We start from the raw sequence: 8,038 nt of genomic DNA, 5'->3' as shown, positions 1-8,038 counted from the left end.
GGCGACCCTGATGTGGTTACCATGACAACCTTATAAGGTAGGTACCGTTATTATCCCCACTGTGTAAATGGAGATATTGAGGCCTGAAAGAGGTAAAGTCATTTCCCTGATGTCGTGTTCCAAAGACCACCTAGCTACTGCGGGGAGGGGGGCAGGAACGGAAATGAGAGTCTGTCTCCTGAGTCTGTGCTTTTAACCACAACGTTATACTTTTTTCAGGGAAAGGTGAGAAAGGGAAGATCTGGTGGAAATGCATCCCAAGAGCAGCCTGCGAACTCCTACATATACTTCAGGACCCATCTGTCACATCTGTCTCTATTCATTGTTCCCAGAATGTCTGAAGCAGGAGAAGCGTGTCTCTCTCTAGAGACGCCTCAGAGCATCTTGTCCCTATGATATCATCAAGCTCTATCTTAATTATTCATTTTCCTGACAGGATGGTGGATTCACGAGAGATGGAGACCCTGCTGTCTCCATGTTTGCATTCCTCAGAGTCTAGCACTACCCAGAGCTGATAGTAGGTGCTTAAGAAATATTCACTGTGAGACCCAAAGACTTATCGAGAGCAGAAGTAGAGAATGGAGGAGAGAATCAGGGAGAAGCACATAGACTGGAACACAGCAGAAACGTGAGAGGCAAAAGACAGAGCAGAGAGTCACAGTCCGCACCATCCCATCCTGCCCACTGTGCCATCCGTGTACAAAGGAGTCCTTATGTGTGGTGGGGAGGATGGCTTCCGAACTGCACCTGCCCTCTGGGCTATAAAGGACCAGCCTTTGTGAGTTCTTCTCTGTCGAGGTTGCAGTGGTCAGAGGCCACTCAGAAAGCCTGTGTTCCTGGTGGGGGGATGCTGTGACATGATGAGCTCAGGGTCCTAATTTGGATTCTTCGGGAGACCTTCGGCTACCACCTCAGGGAAGTGGGGGTGGGAGGAGAAGGAACGAGAGAGAGAGAGAGAGAGAGGGAGAGACTTGCCGCTTCCCTCCCAAAACGTGTGTTTTTCATTTTGAACAAAGGCATAAGTAACTGTTGTTCCTTGGTAACTGCCTGGCAGGATTCTAGGGAGGTCTCCCCAGAACCTGGGCACTGCTAGAAGCTCCTGTCTTCTTGGTTTGAGTTTGTCCCTTTATTTCTTCTGGAAAAGGAGGGAGATAGCAGAGAACGTGAGCTGATGGGACACGGGAAGGAGGAGGGATTTGCTTTATCATCAGAATTACTTGCTCCTTTTCCATTCAGGAGGTTTGATTAAACATGAAGGGATCCAGCATGTGAGGTGGGTCTGGCCCCACAATTTCTTCCATTTTTCTTGGCCCATTGACTGGTTCATGGGTGAACACAAGGCCCGGGGGGATCCAATCTGTGTTAATCCTGCAAGTTGTGTAGCTCCTTTTCCTGGAGTTACTGATCTGGTCGTATCTCAGCCCAGAGGTGTTGAGGTCCTCTTGCCAGTTCAAGGACAGAGGCCGGCTGACAATGAAACCCCTACCGAGGGAAGCCGAGAGGTGAAGGATATTCTAAACACATTGTTAAAGCCCCTGGGTCCATCTGTGTCTGAAGTGAGATCTCCTTGGACTTTTCTATTCCTTGAGCCCATAGGTCACCATTTGTAGCTTAAGTCAGTTCGAGTTGGATTTCTGTCACTTCGCACATAACACGTCTGATTATATATCTGCTATTTACCAACGCTGCCAAGAGTCCAACGTAACTGGACAAAAATACAGCTTCTTCTAAGGAGGGATCCTGAAGGGCTCGTGGGAGAAATCTAGCAGACTAGTAGGAGACAGATGTGCATATTCAGAGACCCCTGTCGAGGCCCAGCTTCTAGGAAGGCCCATTATCTCAACGGTCTCCTGCTCTCTCCGTGCTGGTCACTCTCTCGTTTGTTCTTAGCTCCTCCTCTGCATGCCCTCGTCCTGCTCTGCTCTGTCACAGGGGGCCTGGCCCCTGCTGCCCTAGACTCCCTTGCCATCGGGCTTTGGGCCCGATTTGGCCAATCGCAAGCTCTGTCGGGGGACTGGAGGCTGGGGGAAGGCAGAAGCCAGGGCATTTCTCACGCTCGCTTCTGCCGGGGGCCAACGCGTGTCTTCTCTGTGTCTCTGGCTCCCTCATGGTGTCCCGGGCAACCCCAGTCTGGCTCACTCCTCACCAGGCTCTGGCGTGTCATACCAGCTGCTGCATGATGATGAATTACCTTCTTCTCTGGGAAAAGGAGTGTTAAGGCTCACTGTCCATCCCTTGCTGCCAGTTTCGGTGTGGTCAGGGGAAAACAGTTAACCCATTTAAGAGCAAATATTTTGGAGCTGAACTTACTAGAAACAGAGCCAAGCAGGTTTCCATCCCATAAAAGCAAACATGGGTCAGTAGCATCCCCCACAGACCTGCCATTTAGCTGCTAAATGGAAAAGGGTCTGCTAATGACGTTGGCCTTGTGGGTGATTGGAAGAAGTCCCACTTAGAGGAGTTTCCAGGACAGAGTTGCCAGTGTTTTGGTTCATATGGATGTTATATATTAGTTACAATGATCCATACACGGGTTTGGGTACAAGTAAATATGTCAACACAGTTATTTCTTATGCCTATGGCAAGATTAACAGCCTACACCAGAATTATCCAGGGGATGTTCAGGCCTTCTGTATCCTCATGCCCCCCATGTGCCATGCTTAGATTTTAAAAAGATAGAGTGCAAGGAAAGGTGAGGTCAGGTGCACACTTCTTATTCCAGAATTGTCCTTTGGTTGTGAATCCCGATACCTTCACGACCCTGATAAACTAGATGGGCATTTGCTGCCCACCTCCCACCCCCTTCTCACTGTGACACAAGGCCCAAGAAACAAACAGGGAGTAAGTGAGGAGAGGTAAAGAGGTAGGCAGAGAATGTGCAGGTCAGCGCTAGCCCTGAGATCCGGTACCAGGTACCAGCGTGTGAGTGGTCCTCAGTTTCGGGAAGAACCCCGTGTGCTTAGGCAGTTGTTCTCACCTACCCCGGCGGGGGAGGCTGAGCGGCTACCAGTCAGGACTGGCCAAACGAACAAACAATGGAGCAGGGTCGGTGAGGGTCTCAAATACAGAGACCCCCCTGTCCTCTCCTGGTGGAATTAGGACACATCACTGTCCTGGCACATCCATGTGGTCACCAACCAGGAGGTTCCCTCCTGGAAAGCCAAGACAAGCACCAGACCAATGCTTTATGATGGAGAACAGGGTGCTGGGTGGAATCATATTTCCAGCCACGGACTAGCCCATCCTGTGGTCCAGCTCCAGCCATGGCACCTCCTCTCGGGTTATGGACCACGAGCCAGGAGCAGGAAAGACCAGGTTAAGAATATTGGTGAGCAGAAGTTGTTTGACCTGGGCTTTTTCTATTTCTCCCTCTTCTGAGGACAGAATTTGTATTGCTCTTGGGAAAACACCCCTCTGTCCTCTCTCAGCCCAGGGGTATCTTGCGATGGCTCCGGGGGTGAGCAAGTGACCCATGCTCAGAACAGCAGGTACACTGGGCACCTGGATTTGCTCCAAGCTGGTCCACTCAGATGCACACCTTACACTGTCACTGAAATTGTTAAACAGAGAGGCATTCTTTTTACGCTGAATTTCGCGTTGTAATAGCGTAAGCTGAGAAATTCTGGGAGATACCAAATGGAGAAAATTTGCCTGCCCTGAAGCTACATGATAGAAGCAAAGATGAAAGATAAAAAGATAAAAGATAAAAAGAAATGAATCATAAAAAGTCAAAGAGGCCAAGTCCCAGTGAAATAATTTAAGCCAGTGGCTCCAGCCAAACCCGAAGTCTGTCCACTCCCCTCTGCACATGGCAATCACACGTCCAAAAGATTTATGTTTTCATTTTCTTTAAAGTTCTGTGATTCCACTTGAACTCGGTGTTGGTGATTACAGCTCACTCTTCTTGGGATGCAGGCCAGTCTCTCAAGAAATAGATTCAAATCCTCTTTCTTTAGCTTTAGGAAAATTTTCTTAAATTATAGTTTTTAGTATGTATTCACTTGCCACTGTTCTTCCTTCAGGGATTCCTTTTATCTGTATGTTGGTTCTTTTTTCCCTGTCAATAAGTTTTTTTTCACTTTCTCTGTTAATGTTTGTCTCTGATCAACACCCCCCACACACTTCCTAACTTACTCCTTTCTGCCTCCTAAAGCCTTTGAAGCAAATGCTTAATCAACTATCCCCTCCTTCCCCATTATCTTCAAATGACTCTCCCAACCCTCCTGTCACAGACCCGCCTTAAACCCAAACCTGACTTTCTCTCTCAAATGGAGGCTTTTGGTTTTCGTCCTTTGTTTTCCTCCGTTCAGGCACCCCAGGCCAAGAGGTAGGGTCAGTGCCCTCCTTGTTCCTGGTCCTTAAGGTGCCACTTTCCTTCTTTTGACTTCAAAAGTAGGCCTTGCTTGAATCTCCTGCTCATGCCTACACCACCCCTCCAACACTCTCCATGCCCTCTTCTGGAAACACCCCCATACCCTCCTTCATTCCATAAAGACTTGAACTCTTAGTTCACCCTCTTGTTTTGTTTTTTTTTTCACTCTCACCTAGAACCTTAACATCCACCAACATTCAAACCCGGGCTCTAGTCTCCATTAGATGCATCAGCTTGGGCCAGGGGCTTAATTTGTTTGTACCTCAGTTTCCTCATCTGCAAAACAGGATTAACGATGCTCCAATCTCATATAGCTGTTGAAATGACAACAGGAGAGAAAGCGCGTAAAGTGCCAGGAATAGTGCTTGGCCCACAAGTGTTGGCTTGTCCTAGAATTATTATCACTGCTGTTCTTATCTGGCTTGCTGGAGGAACGTACGTGGGCTCTGAGCTGAATTGCTGGCATGTTTAAAAAACAAAACAAAACAAACAAACAAAAAAACTGGGATTTCATTTTGATGTCCCAGAAGGTACCATCCCAGAGGCATGAGTATATGAACCATTCAAAAGAAATGATGATAACACTTACCCCCATGTAGGAGGGCATATTTATTTATTTTATAAGTAGGTTTTACTGATTCCCATCTCTGACCAAAGCAGCTCACTATCAGCCTGGGCTAACAAGTAATCATTCATAACAATAGGGGAGGGGAGCAGGAGGGTTTCCGACATCAAGCTCAGTGATCACCAATGTGTGAGGTTGTTTCCCTCCCAGGGATGCCCCAGTGCCTCTCCAAGGGCATATTTCTATGGCCACCAACTGCCCCCCACCTCTCCATGCCACCCTCCCCCGCCCATCCCATGCCCACATGGCCCTGGAACCTTCTCTGTTCCTTCCCCAACGACACATTTCACCTGTGGATTTCACATCTGCACACAAACCATTTTCTGAAAACTCTTGGCTTCCCCTTGAGTGATTTGTCATCAGCAAGTAGAGTGATGGAAAGGGCTCCTTCATTAACCATGATGATTCATAGGCCTCCATGCAAGAGCCCATAAAAAGCAACCTTTATTTTCCCTAAATAACATAAAACTGTCATTATTCATCTCACCCAATCCCCGTCCTGAGTGACCTTCGTGCTCATTTTATCTTCCACAAATTAATGTAAATCACTAGACTTGGGGTGTACCTTTGGGATGGGAGGTCAGAAAAGTTGCCCAGAAGGCCTCTGCCTTCCTTTCAATAAAAACTCCTGCACTGTGATTTCAACCCATTTCTATTTCTTACTTCATATACCTGGGCAGGGGTCTTCCAAACTCAAGAGTCCATTCTTTGTGAACCAACAGAGCAGAACTCTAAATAGTGTTCCTCTCCTCCTCCCTTCACCAAATCTTGAATTTACTGGCTGGGATGAATACTTAGGCTAACATATGGAGGACAGCATCCTTGTCTAGGAAAACAAACGCCATAATGGGCTGGCCCATCAGAAAACAGACTGAAATTATATGCTGAAGCACAGTGGAAATTTTCCCCTGCATGTTTTATGTAAACAAGTTCATTTGTTCATTCAATGAATCCACAGTTCTTCAAAGGCCCTGTTTATAGTAAAAGAAAGAAGCAGAAAGATTTGGATTGGCTGGCAGCCAGCTCTGCACCTACGGAGTTGTCAAGCTGTTAGAACAACATTCAGGAGCTCAGATGTTTATGTTGAGATGTGCTCTTAAGCCAAAAGTAAAAATATTGTTTTTGGATGCAACAGCCAGATGTGTGAGCAATGGAATCACATCTTCAGAGACAAAATGACCAGTGTTTTGCAAAAGGGCAGAGCTGAGCTAGGAATGGGCCTCAGACCATGGGTAGCCCCCAGGACCCACACTTTGTGTGTCTTACAGAGAAGCACACAGAGGCTTTTGCATTAGGTAATTTTGAAGTAACAAAGAAGAGAAAGTGCCCAATGTCAAGACATTAACATACGACAGTCTCTGGTCTATTTCTTTGGATTCTAGAGGGAAAAAAAAAAAAACAACTACCTGCTAAAGACCTACAAGTTGAGTCCCTTCCCAGTCTGATGTCTTGTATTTACTGTTTATGAAAGCATGTAGTAATCAACTAGTAGCTTCAAGAGAGTTTTTGTGAGAAAGAAAGTCTTGTACCAGCCAGGATTCTTTGGTTGCTCGTGACGGAAATGTCAACTCAGGTTGGATTCCCTAAACCAGGGATTTTATTGGGTCACTACTCTGAAGCAGGGTGGCCATTTTTGCTTTAGGCATGGCTGGATCCAGGGACTCAGGGGATTCACCATGTGGCTCTCTCGCTCCATCTTTCCTCCACCTGGCTTGGCTGCATTCTAGGCAGGCCTTGTGTGCCTAAAGTAAGGGGGCCACCATCTCCTCCAGCTCAACACCGTAACTTCTCAGCAACAGCAAGGGAAAGGGAGCACTTTTGCAGTTACTCCTGTTGATAGCTGAGAATTGGCTTTTTATCAACTCTCATGGGGTCACATGACCATATTTTAGCCAATCACTACAGTCGCAGGATATAGCTTTCTAATGGGCACAGCCCTGGACTCTGCCAAAGAGGGTAGGGAAGGGGGTGGCTCTGCAAAGGAAATAGGATTAATTACAAGGAGAAAGGGAAGTAGATTTGGGGGCAGGGGAAATCTGGTCTAAAAAACTTGGCATAACAACAACAAAAACAGTTTTTAAAAGGAATGGGTGTGTTTGGTTTGAGAATGATCATAATTAAGATGAATCCTGGAATCTTTTTTTAAATTTTTATTGTTATGTTAATCACCATATAGTACATCATTAGTTTTTGATGTAGTGTTCCATGATTCATTGTTTGTGTATAACACCCAGTGCTCCATGCACAGCATGCCCTCTTTAATACCCATCACCGGGCTAACCCATCCTCCCACTCCCCTCCCCTCTAGAACCCTCAGTTTGTTTTTCAGAGTCCATCATCTCTCATGGTTTGTCTCCCCCTCCGGTTTCCCCCCCTTTCATTCTTCCCCTCCTGCTATCTTCTTCTTTCTTTTTTTTTTAAACATATATTGTATTATTTGTTTCAGAGGTACAGATCTGTGTGAATCCTGGAATCTTAAAGTTGAAAGCACCATCCCAGATCTAGACCAAGTTTGCAAACATATTTTTTAAGGCAACAAATTCTTTTTTGTCGAACAAAACCCAAAGTCTATGGAAACGTCCACTATGGAAACATCAGCACTGAGCTATTTGGTTTAAGGAGGAAAAGGAAGGGAGGGGGAAAGACTTTCCTCCCTGCCTTCTCAGTTTTCCCAACACCGGTGTTTCTTCTGGGCTCCTCCTCGGAAATTGAGGGAAGACATCCAAAAACTGCTTGGGGTCCCCAGATGACTCCAGGGGTTATGTAGACACTGCCCTAGAATAATATGGCCTCGCACCAAGAAGAGGCTCTTTCCAGCTCCATTCTTTTTTTTTTTTTTTTGGTTTTTTTTTTTTATTCTTATGTTAATCCCCATACATTACATCATTAGTTCTAGATGAAGTGTTCCATGATTCATTGTTCGTGCACAACACCCAGTGCTCCATGCAGAACGTGCCCTCCTCAATACCCACCACCAGGCCAACCCATCCTCCCACCCCCCTCCCCTCTAGAACCCTCAGTTTGTTTTTCAGAGTCCATCG

The sequence above is a fragment of the Leptonychotes weddellii genome, chromosome 10 (assembly GCF_054177405.1).
Source record: "Leptonychotes weddellii isolate Sample4059 chromosome 10, ASM5417740v2, whole genome shotgun sequence".
Classification (NCBI taxonomy): Eukaryota; Metazoa; Chordata; class Mammalia; order Carnivora; family Phocidae; genus Leptonychotes; species Leptonychotes weddellii.
Note: the sequence above shows the minus strand (reverse complement) of the source record.